This window comes from Fukomys damarensis, unplaced genomic scaffold (assembly GCF_012274545.1).
Source record: "Fukomys damarensis isolate Sample0158 unplaced genomic scaffold, DMR_v1.0_HiC HiC_scaffold_16, whole genome shotgun sequence".
Taxonomy (NCBI): Eukaryota; Metazoa; Chordata; class Mammalia; order Rodentia; family Bathyergidae; genus Fukomys; species Fukomys damarensis.
The window spans coordinates 103,255,272-103,268,745 of record NW_022900928.1 but is presented as its reverse complement, the minus strand read 5'-3'; positions in this window follow the sequence as shown (position 1 = coordinate 103,268,745).

Below are 13,474 nucleotides of genomic sequence, written 5' to 3'. Positions count from 1 at the left end.
AAAAAAAAAAAAAAAAAAAAACAAGGTCTCATTATGTTGCCCTGGCTGGTCTTGAGTCCCTGGGCTCAAGTGATCCTCCTGGCTCAGCCTCCAGAGTGTTGAAACTACAGAAGGCACAACCACATTTGTCTTAAAAGTATTAAATATGCATAAGATCACGTTACCAATACTGTCATCCTAGTTCCATATAATAGCAAATAACTTTGCTCTTGTGTGAAGAGCCATACATGTGTGAGAACACTTTTTATACCTCTCCTCTAATTGTATTATATTATTGTCTTAGGAAGGGTAAATTCAGTTGCTGGTTATGTGATCCACATAACAAGGTTCAATTTCACTAAGACAATAGTTACTGCAGCTGAGTTGCAAAAATTATAAAAGCTGCTTCATAGATATGCCTCAGATACATAATTTTCTTTCAAAGTGGCACAAATAATTCATGAAAACATTGCCCATTTGTTATAAATGTTAACCATCTCTCTAGTCTTCCTTTTATAGTGTATTTTGGTTCAACAGAACAGAAATGCATGCAGTATATAACCATAAGTTATAACCCAAATGACTATGACAAATGAAAAGCAATAAATACACAGCATATTCACAAAATTTCTTCCAACTAAAAAGTAATCCCTACCAAGACAGGCACAAGAAGACTGTTCTCAGTTGAGGCAGGAGCACACAACTATGTAAACTGATATATATTCATTAAAATCCAATTGCTAAAAAAAATCTGGCACTTTCTTCCCCAACTACAAGCAGTTGTTGCTTCAGTTCCTTGCAAGCACATTCAACCTACCTACCTAACGGCTCTGATTTTACCAGACCCCAGATCATTAGAATTATTATTACTTCTATAACAAATTAGCAAACAGAAGAGTTACACAGTGGCAAGTGAAAACACTAAACATCTGTTCTGAACATCCTTCTTGTAATCCATTTGCTTAAGCAGGTACTGAAGGTACCCACTACTGAAAAACCCAGATACTGGAGCACCACTAAACCCTAGTAAATACAGACCAAGTCATAGCCTGCCATGAAGAATAGTCTACATCCAGTTTGTCTTTACTCCATTCTAATCCAAGTTCCCAGAATTGACAGGGTTTGGTGCCCTGGTTATGACAGACTGACGTCACAGGCTCAGGAAAGGAACCCTGAAGAGGCCAAGATGATTCAAATATTTCTAGCTTCTTTCTGCCAAAGAGAATGGGCAGTAGGGAAGGGTCTCAGCAAGTCACTAAACTACCTGCCCAGGCTGGCTTGAACTTGTGCTCCTCCTTACCTGCACCACTGTGCTCATACCTGAGGAGACCCTGACAGGTGATGAGACCTCCGTAACCTGGCATCTTCAGCCTTTGTATTCAGTCTTCCTCTCTACCAAACCTGTTAGAGCTACAGTTCCCAGCATGTGCCATGCCTTACCTCCAGGTCTTCTGTTCCTGGATAGATCATCCTGATAGCCCTTCCTTGGTTTGGCTAATTCATGTTGAATCTTTCACAATCCAGTTCAGAGGTTACTTCCTCTGCAAAGTCTTCTCTGAACAGCCACCCAAGCCAAAGAAACACACTGTGTGCTCTTGCACCACAGCTCACAGAAAAGGGCCTTCCACTTCCTGTGCTCCACTTCAGAGCTGAATTTTGCAGGGGAGCCATTTTATCCCCTCCCCGCCACCACAGTGATTAGACTATACCAACACATGAGGTATTTCCTTAAGTGGCTGATAAAAATAATTAATTTTCTTGGTTAACTATGAGATCATTTACCCTAACTGAGGCAGACTAGAGCAGAAATGCATAGGAGAATGACTTCTGTTACTGTCTTCTATCAAGGACATGTATGTTCAATAAATTCAGATTTTTATTAATTCAAGGTAAATAAAAAACTGGCCCAAACTTGATGTTTACAAATCAAGCCTATACAGTCTGGGCTACATGAGTTCAAGGCCAGCCTGGATTATATGAGGCCTTATAGCAAGATTAATTACACACTGAAGGATGTGGCCCCCAGCTCCTCAGCCACTGCCTTGGGCTCTGGAGTTCTGAGCTCCCTATCACCAATACCAGTTCAGCTGGTTCCTGGACAATGTGACCCCCTCTGGCAGAGCATCCTAAACCACGGCCCCAGGTATTCCTCTATGAAGGCTCTACAGACTACTCCATACTATATCAGTGTTAAGATCTTGGTATTTGTAGAACTTAACAGAGCACAAAGACTATTTCCTATCATCCACAAAGATCAACAAGCAAAATGGGTAAGTAAATTCATTTGTTTAGAAAGGTGTGAGGACCTTTTTGCATTTAAGTATAAAAATGATAAATATATAACAAAAGTACATAAGCAAAATCCCAAAACACCATTGTCTAGATAATCCATTTATGAATATTTATTTCCAGAAATCTGTCTCTGCTTAGACATACATGCAGTTTTATATAAGTGAGGTTCTATTAGCCATGCAATTGCTTACTGTTCAAAGAAATAAAAGAGGGGGCATGTGGAAGACCTGTTTCCATGTCAATAAATGTAAGTCACCATTTTTAATAGATATATATTTTCCTGTACACTGTAACTTAATTCTGCCTTGCTGAACACTTTAATGACAGATATTTTTTATACTTATCTCTCTGTGTAAAAATGTCTAGGTACAGAGAGGCCCACCATATCATCGGTAAGAGCACACAGATCCCGGGTAACAGCTGTGTGGACCAGAGTGGAGTGGCCGCAGGGGAATCCCAGCCAGGGCCCCACCCTGACTCCAGAGGCATGGACACACCCACCCAAGCCATAGGCCAGCCTAGAAAAGAGTTGCACAGCAGCACAAGCTTCAGCCAGAAGCCTGCCATACCACCAGCCACAGTCAAAGGCCCGCCTGGAAAAGAGCTACATTGATGGACAAGCAATAGCAGGGGCTCGCCACCATACCATTGATAAGTATGTGGAGACCCTAGCTAGAAGCCAATGCCGACAACAAGAACGAGGGTACACAGCCCCCAGCCAAAAGCCCTCCCAGAAAACAGCTACATAGGGGCCCCAGCCAGAAGCCTGCCCACCCAGGCAACAAGTGAGCTCAGGGATCCAGAAGGCCACCATTCTGAACCTAGGAACTGGTGCACTGGGGAGGCAGCAGAGTAAAGGCAGTTCGGTGGCTTGCTGAGAATTGAAGACCACTGGGTAAGTAAAAAGCTGCCTCAACGAAGGCAGAGCAGGCTGCATCTGAAATGAGAAGACACAAAATAAGTCTCAAAACCAGACTTCCAGGTCACCTAAGGCAACCCCATAGGGCAATGAGATAGAACAATCTAATATTCAACAACCTGTTCTCCCTGAACTGGCAATGAAAGAGGACCTTGAAAAAATGAAATCTGAGATAACAGCAGAGATTGTGTCCATAGTATAAGACATGATTAATAAATCTAGAGTGGACACAGATAGAAAAAATAGAGGAGCTGAGAAACACGATGGAATTCCAACATATGAAACAAATGGAATCCATAAAACAGATGCAAACAGATTTCCAGGAGATTAAAAACTCCACTAAAAGTTTACACAGCAGAACCAGCCAAAGTGAGGACAGAATTTCAGATATATAGAAGATAGGATTGCAATTAGTGACCAGGAAAATAAAAATTTCTTAAAAATAGTAAGGGACCAAGAGAAATTAATCCAGCAGCTGATAAAAGATGCAAAGAATAACATAAGACTGATCAGAGTCAATGAAGAAATAAGAGAGTTCAGATGACATTAAAACAAAAAACAAAAAACAAAAAACTGTTCACAGAAGTAGTGACAGAAAACTTCCCAAATAGAGGAAATGAACTTGACATACACATAAATGAGGCATATAGGACTTCAATTAGTTATAATTTTTTTAAAAATCCACACAGGGACATATAATAGTTAAGATTCCAGGAACCCAAAAGAAGAAGAAAATTCTACAAGCAGTTAAGAAAAAAGAAACAAATTACATACAATGGAATGCCTATCAGAATAGCAGCAGACTTCTCAACACAAACCCACAATGAAAGAAGAGCATGGAGTGACATATTTCAAGCCCTAAAGGGAAACAACCTACAACTCAGAATGATGTGCCCTGCAAAATTACCTTTCAAAAATGATGGAGAAATAAGATACTTCCATGACAAAGGAGCACCTGAGGAACTTCATGAATGCCAAAGCAATACTCCAAAAAATTTTAAACAATATCCTAGGAAAAGACAGCAAGGAACACAACCAACCCCAGAAAGCCTAGCAGAATGAATCCATCAGGCACAAGAAATTAAGTTAAAAGGGGAAGAATCCAACAAAAAGAAAGTCATGACAAGGATAAGTCAACACACATCAGTTATATCCATCAATTTTAATGGGCTAAGTTCACCAGTTAAAAGAAACAGACTGGGAGAATGGGTCAAAAAACAAGAGCCAACAATATGCTACACACAAGAAACACACTTAATTAAAAAAGAAATTCACAGATTGAAAGTTAAAGGGTGGAAAACAATGCTCCATGTGACAGGAACCCAAAAAATAGCAGGAGAAGCTACCCTATTTGCAGATCAAGTGGATTTAAAACCAACACTGATTAAGAGAGACAAAGGACACTATATCCCTATAAAGGGAACAATCCAATCATAAATATATATGCACCAACACTAGTGTGCCCAACTATATAAAACAAATTCTAATGGATATGAAAAAATCATATAAGCGCTAATACAATAGTAGTGGGAGACTTCAATACCCCATTATCACAAACAGATCAACCACACAAAAAATAAACAATGAAATATCAGAACTCAAACTCTTGAACAAATGAACTTAACAGATGTTTACAGAGTGTTCCACTCTACAAAATCAAAATACACATTCTTTTCAGCTGCACATGGATCATTCTCCAAAATAAGACCACACACTCACTCACAGAACATGTTTAAGTTCTGCTAACTTGAGCAGTAGCTGGGCCCCCCACAACTTTGGCTATGGCAACCTCTGAGGGCCTATATAGCTGAGCACAGTGAAATAAATCCTTAAGAACCAATTCCCTAGGAGGCCCTTCCCAAGAAGGAATCCCGGTTCTCTCGTCTCAAATGAAAAGTCCCTTGAGTCTGTGACAAGTACGGTCTTGGTATTTCTTTAGAAGCCCTAAGGCATCTTTCTTCTTGTCCTGTACAAAATACTTGGGTTTCTTTTTAATATCACTAATCTCTTCAGCAACCATATGCATCCTTTTGCTCCAAGTTTACACAGGATTCCTTTTAGGCAAAACTGAAGTCTTTCAATTTTTTTTCTGCTCTGTGTTTTGCTCTTAATACTCACTATAAATCTAGCTAAAAGCAACCAGCAGTGCCCATGCCAGAGCCTGAATGTTGGGCTGCCTTTCAATCTCTTCCACCAGATCATTTTTTGTTTGTTTTTTGTTTTGGGTACTGGGGATCAAACTCAGGCCCTTGCACTTGAGAGACAGATGCTGAAATCACTAAGCTAAATACCTGGCCCCCCACCAGATCATTTAATTCACCAACCTTAATCTCAAATCTTCAACAAAGTCTCAGGACATAAGTGAAAATATAGACAAATTGTTCTGCCACGGTGTAACAAACATGGCCACTAGCACAACTTCCAAACAGAGTCCTTGTTCCCAAATGAAACCTGATATTAGCCTTTACTGTCTGTATTCATTCCTATTAGCATTCTACTCTCTCGAGCTCTGACCAGAACCACATATAAGGCCTACTAATAGCGCACTAAGGCTTCTCTAGCCCATCTCTAAACCTTTACAAAAATCATCTGCAAACCATCTCCAAAGGCTTCTAAACCACAGTCCGGTATGGTTGGAGCAATGACCCCACTACTCGCATCAATTTTTTGTATTAGTCAGCTTTCCCATCACTGCACACAATACTCAACACCCACAACTCTTAGGAGAGGCTTAACATATTCACAGTGGGGCTATAACTCATGTATCTCCCTGCCAGGTGGTCTGATTGCAACGTATTATATTCTCACCAGCTTGAACTAATGGTAGTACATGCATGACTGTTCCACTGGGTGGCAAGGGACAGTCAGGCATATACCACTGGTGATAAAAGTCTTTAATGTGGGGCTAGGGATTTAGCTCAGTGGTTCTACTGCCTGCCTTGCAAGCCCAAGGACCCGAGTTCGATCCCTGGTACCAAAAAAAAAGTCTCTAATTGGACAGTCACGCATATACCATTAGTGATTCAAACGGGTAAGAATGTTTTAATTGGACTCATGATTTTGCAGATTCAGTTCATGGTCAGCTGGTTTCCAAAGAAGAAACAGCATGATAGAAGGGCATGGCAGAGGAAAGCTGTTCATGCTATGGAAGACAGGAAGCAGTGAGAGAAAGGAGGAACCAGGGAAGGATGTATAGTCTCCAAAGCATACCCCTAGCGACATACCTCTTCTGTCCTAGCCCCAATTTCTAACCACACATTTAGTTATGATCTCATCAATGGATTAATCTACTAATGAGTATAGCACCCTTATGATCCAATCACCTTCCAAAAGTCTTACTTCTAAACACAAGACTTTTGGAGGACATTCTTGATCTAAACCATATTATTATTACTATTTGATTCTGTTGTGGTCAAAGAATATATTTTATATAGTTTTACTTCTTTGAGTTACTGGCTTTTACAACTTTATTATTATTATTTTAGTACTGGTTATTGAAACCATGGCCTCACACAGCTAAGCACTTTGCTACATCCCTGGCTCTTTTAAAATTTTTATTTTGAGACAGGGTCTAAGTTGCTCAGGCTGGCCTAAAATTTGGGCTCTGTTTGAGAGAATTTTTTCCTACATGACTGACAAAATTCCTCAATTCCTCCCCACTCCCAAGGTCACTCCTTGTATTTCTACATTAGCTGTTACAGCATACCACTTGCAAGTGTCAAAAATCTTTATTAGTTAACTACTATTGTAAAACTCTTACCCCAAAACTTAAAACAAGTATTTATTATCTTACAGACACTTGGGATTAGAAACCAGGAGTGATTTAACTGCATACTTCTGACTCAGGGTCTCACACAGAATGTAATCAAGGCATCAACTATGGCAATTACCAAGGCTCAAATGGAAGATGATCTGCTTTCAAGTTTACTCATATTGCTACTGACAAACTTCAGGTCCTTGCTCACTATTCTTGGCTAGAGATGTCAGTTCCTAGCCACAAGGGCCTCTCCAGAGGATTAGTAAAGACAGCAAGTTGCTTCCCTAATAGAGTGAGAATTCTGAGATAAATCAAAAAACAAAGAGCAAGTGATGAGACAATCTTTTGGTAATTTAATCTCAGAAGCAATATCTCATCACTTTTGTTAGAACTGAGCTACTATCATAGTTGCTCACACTCAAGGGGAAGGTAATGCAAAGAGCATATACACCAGGCGGTAAAACTAATTAGGAACCATCTAAAAGGCTGCCTACAACAAAAGATATGATCAAGGTGCTAAGGACCACAAATGAGAGGTACCCAACAGGGGAAGAAATACCTAGAAAAGCAAGCACAAGTTTTATGTAAGAGGTAGTACTTACTCAAGTGGCCACTATAATAAACTAAATGACCAAAGAAACCAAAATCAAGAAACATGAAATGTTTCAAAGAAAATCAAAAGGCCAGTATCAATGGCTCCCTCATGGATGTATGTGCTGTGTCCATGTTTAAAAAGGGAAACAGAAGTGCAGGAGAGGGGACAGTGTATAGAAATTAAAACCATACGAACCTAGTTTAAATACAACTCTATCGGTTATATCTGGTTAAGTTACTTAAATGTCCTAACCTTCTCTTACCACATTTGTAAAACAAATAGGGTACTGAAGGATTAAATGAAAATGTGTGTGTACAGAACCTAGATACTAAAGATACCCAACAATAAGAGATAACTAACTGTTCTATCTCAAGCCCACAAGGTAGCTGTAAAATATCAAGTTCAGAGTAGGCAGTTTAATGCATCAGCATATACAAGAGTATGTCTAGAATTATGGCAGGAAAAATTTAGAAGTAATCATAGACAGATTAAAGGCGTGGGTACACAGCTGACGGTGTGTAAAAAGTAAGTACAGAATTGTAACCTGAGAAACACGAACATTTCTGGAACCTGCAAAGAGGAACTGCCTCACCCAATTGCTGTGAGGATTAAATAGAAAAAAACATCTGAACATATAGAGGGCATTGTACTTTCTCTCAAGATTCATTGCAACAAAGTCAAATCATTATGAAGAAATTATATTGGATAGTTTGAAGCACGAAAAGGAAGAAGTTAGAAACACACATAACCCTTTCAAGATGGTTAAGAAAAGTAAAGTCAAGTAAAAGCCCTAAGACACTGAAGAAATACCTGGCCTTTAATTCATCACTCTAGAATAGGTATCAACAATTTTTTCATTAAAGTCCAAAGCAAACAGTAAGAAGAAATGCTTTGTAATGAAGTAAGTGCTTAGTCCTCTAGCATACATAACATCAGCCAACTATAACCAAAATTCATACTACCCTAGTTCATAAGTATGCCACAGCTCCTTTCTGGGTTTTGGTTGAAGTCTTTCAGTTTTGCAAAGAACAACAACAACAAAAATCCTTTCATTAAAATGAACAGATCAATTTGCAACCAATAAACTTGTATGTTAATATTAGTCTTCAAAGATGATAGTAAAGGAATAAAATACAAAAAGTAAACAATTTTATTTCAAAAGGTACCATATGTCAATCAATGTACTTGTCATGCTGTACTTGTTAACATCCACACTACCAGCTTCAACTCTCTCCCCTTTGTGTGAGAACTGCATACACCCTGTATATATCCAGAGGTGAGCTACAAACAATTCTAAACCTAACTTCCTTATTCATTCTCTAGAGTTGCTTACCTTCCATGATATTCAGTAAATTAACATTCACTGAGATCTATCTTAGATAAAGAAATAGGCAAAAGAAAAGTGTTCCTAACAGTAGGAAGCTTGTATTTTAACAGGGAATGTATGCCACAGGCAGAGCCTGACCGAGCTTGAAGGTGGTCCTTCATCTCCTGCCTCCTCCCTACTTCTCTTTCTCCTCACTCCCTTTCTCCTCCACAGATTATATTAATATTGTAGACCCTGGACGGCATGGCACCAGAAGACAATTACATTATGTATCCTTACCTGCTCCCTTCCTGAACATGCCAGGATCACGAAACAATCACACTATGTTCCAGGTAGGCCATGTAGCACTATTTGCCCCACCTGCTTTTCCTGTTTGCCTTCCACTATAAAGACCCTATGGGACACTCCAGGCGGCCATTAGCTCTCGACAAGCCATGGTTCCACCTGGTCCCAACTTTCAAGAATAGTCTTTGTTTCTTCATTTTTTTCTTCATCTCCTACCGCTCTCCATGGCTTTGGACCCTACCTCAGCAAATGTGATAACATAAACTAGTATGTTATGTGTTGCTGACAGAAAAACAAAATGGCAAAAAAAGGGAAGCATTTTGTGTGGAGCTGCTGTTGTACAAGAAAGTTAAACAAAGCCTGTCTCATATAACAACATCTGAAAGGTATCTGAGAACAGAGACCAAAAGAGGCAGGAACAACTGAGAAGTAACTAAATATACCTAGAGAGATGCTTAAAAGGAAAGGTAAACAAGCTCTGAGACAGAGCACTCTTGGCCTCTTGTTAACGCTTTCCATCCTGTAACTGTCCCAACTTAAAAGTGTGAAGCTTCACAAAGATACCTTTTTAATCATTCCTTTTTTCCACATTCATTACTACTGTCCTGATTTTAGGTTTTCATCACTTCATGCTTTAACACTCAACTAGCCTGTCTAGTTAGATGGCAAATTAACAAGTTACACAAGAAAATTTCAATTTTATGAAACTAAAGATTTCCCTTTTTTATTGTTGGTGATTTCAATAAAGAAACTGTTATTAGTTGTATATGCTCAATATGTGACTAAGGAAGAATTGTGATTTGACAGGGACTGAAAATCACCATTTATCTCCCAGGGATATAGTCCAAGGCCCCTAGTGGAGATTGATGGCTAAAACCACAAAGTACTGAACTCCATATATACTATAGAGTTTTTTCCCTGTACATATACACTCATGATAAAAGTTTCATTTATAAATTAGGCAAAGGATTAACAACAATAGTAATATAACTGAACAACTAATAATATGCCATAAATTATGGCCAAATAGATCAGAGAAACAGTGTTCCCTTACAATACTGACTTCCCTTCTGATAAGATCTGGAGCTATGCAACTGGTTCTATCCATGGGCAGAATGAAGCAGGGGGGTGGGATATACTTTTCCCATAGTTTTTCCTGCTGCAATGGCTGGCGAGAAGGGATTGAGATAATGGAGTTTAGCTCCTGTCTCTGAGTCAATTAGATGAGTTTTGCCAAAGACCCACTCAACCTAACACTGGCCATGATAAACCTTTATTGTGTTAAAGCGCTGAAACTTCTAGGATTTGTTGCTGCACAAAATATTAACTACCCTAGAATAGAATAAACTGAACTAGAGTGCAAGAGTCATGATGACTGCAGATATTTATGTTAATCTATCAATATATGGGAATTCTGATAAAAATCAAAGGAAGAACACCTAAGTTAAGGATATACAATGTCTTTTATGTGCCTTACCCCACCCACATTTCTATGGACAGTTCCCTAGATAATTTCTCAGGATCTGTGTCTGCCAGCAACTCTCCAGAAGCTGAAGCAGCACACTCAGCTTGACAGAAGGGCAAGAAGTAAGTGCCCAAGTGTTACCACTACCAGAAATTTCAACCACTGAGAATTAAAAGGTAGCAACTAAACACTTTATCCCTCAATGGTGCAATTTTATATGAGGTATATTCTACATGACCTAATAGAAAAAGCTTGGTGGGACTGAGTCCATGCTATACTACTTAATAACGTACCCCTTACTGGTGTTTGTTTTGGTTCCAGAGATTGAACTCAGGACCTTGCTGCCACAGTGCCAATGAGCTAAATCCCCAGTGCCCTCTTACTGCCCTCCAGTCTTTATCCTATTTTCCCAACATACTTTCCTGGGATCATCTCTTAAACAAGTATTTGAAGCCAAATCCTTGTCTTGGTGTCTTTAGGTAGAATCCAAACTGAAACACCATTGCATTAATTTTCAAAACTATGTCTTTATAATCTAAAGACTACAACTTTCCTGTCACGTGTGAACGGAATATGTTAAATCACTAAATTATTTGTCTGGCTCACTGAACATGAAAATAAAAATCAAAACTGTATTTAGAAATTAGGAGAAAGACCAACACTTTCAAACTTAATAAATATTGGCCTATTTGGCAAATTTATTCAAAAATATATAAAGAATAAACTTCAGAAAGAGCAAATTCTATGAAGGAGCTAGTATTTTGTCACCTGGTATACTCACTCTCCAGAGCCCTTGAAATCTTTTGGTAACAGACCCTGATCTGTAAACAAGGTGAATTTATGACCAAGCTTAATTCATAACATTTCATCCTCAGGATAGAGTAATGGATTCTGTAGTGGGCATACAATCTACTGGAGTTCTTCCCTGGCATTCTTCTAGTCAGAGGTGGTGGAGAAGCCCTTTTGCCCCAAGTACTTACAGATGAAAATAAAAGTCTAGAAGTCCCTGTGGCCCTGTTTCCTGCTATACAGGATAATAGCCCTGCATTAGAAAGTATCCTCCTTGAGGATAGACACTGTCATCACGTGTTTCCCCAGCAAATAAAGTACATAACAGGTACTTAGAAAATACTTGCAGATTTTGACAGGAGTTTAGAATGAAGCTAATAATTGACAAATAATGAAGAAATTAAAAGTGTCCTGAAAAGCATTTAATCCTTGTGGCCAGATCTCTCTGTGCTCTTGGTTTTCTTCATCTATACTGTAATTCTACTTAGTTTAAACTGGACTGTCATTTGCAACCAGGAGTCTAGAAACTACCATCTTAACTAAACAAAGGGAAAATCCAACAAACTGCTTAAACAGTGCATTATTTTGGATTCAACAAAGCCTTAAAGGATGAGGTTTTCTTTTTTGGTACTAGGGATCGAACTTGAGACCTTTTGTTTGCAAAGCAAGCGTTGGAACCACTGAGCTAAATCACCAGCCCAGGATGAGGTTTTCTAAGTGAAGAAAAAAGCAAGACTCATCTAATTTTTTTTCCTGAAGTTTAAGAAAATATTTTCACATTGAAATGCCTAAAAAATCTATTAGAAATAATACAAAGAACATTTTTTCCTTTATGCTCCATTTGGCCAAGATACTTCCAAGAACAGTATTTTATATTTCAAACTTAACTCAACCAAAATAACTTCCAGAAAAGCAAACTGGAGAAATTAGGGACCAAACATTCTTGATTAACCCATCAAATAAGCAAATTTTATCCTCTTGATTATTTTTCTAATTTTTATTGCATTCTGACAAAAGAGAAATTTAAACATTTCCATAAAAGGTGGCACTGAAAATCTTGTTAGAAAATAAGAACCACCCACAATAGAAAATACAAAAGCACTTATGTTGAAAAATATGTACTTTTAAAGATTAAAGTTTTTTCTTCCTAGAATCATTGCTGCTTTATTTTCAAATGTTTCTTCTGAAATTTCCAACATCATAGCATATTTGTGCTTACAAAATCAGGATGTGAATTTAAAGGGCTGAAAACATTTATACCTAAATAAATAAAAAGCCCTGTTTTCCAACCAATTCTACCAGTTTTTCCAAATCACTCTGTCCATGGGGTTTGTCACCATATTTATTCTCTGTGCTACTACCAGAAAAGATGAAGGCCAGCGAGTTAGCTCAGTGGTTCTGCTGTCTGCCTCATAAGCTCAAGGACCCGAGTTTGATCCCTGGTACAAAAAACAAAAACAAAAACAAACCTGTAAAAGGGAAGAAAAGAGACCGTTCCAGAATCCATTATTTTTTACTTGATGTTGTTTTAAACTATTCAATTTAGTGCCATAAACCCATTTGTATGTAATAGGTACATATTGGCTAATTATATTATGTAATACTGTGACAGTATTTTTAAACATAGGTCTGCAAATTAAGCAGACAGAGGTTAGATGTGATGATGCACAACTGTAGTCCCAGTACTCAGGAGGTTGAGCCAGGAAGACATCTAGAGTTTGAGGCCAGTTTGGGCTATAGAGTGAAACCCTGTCTCAAAAAAACAAAACAAAAAACAAACTAGTAACAACAACAAAAATTAGACATAAAATGAAATCCTACATTTAGAAATTCTGATGGTTGGGGATTTAGATCAATGGTACCACTGCCTGCCTCGCAAGGGCACAGTCCCAAGTTTCATCCCCAGTACAAAGAAAAAAACAAAACAAACAAACAAAAACTGTAGTCTCCAGAAGATAACCACAGGCTTGAAATCACAGAAATTCTGAAAAGTATTCAATTCTGAACACTCAATTCTCTGGGCCTGATACTCATGAAATGAAAATAAATATAGCCTAATTTAGAAG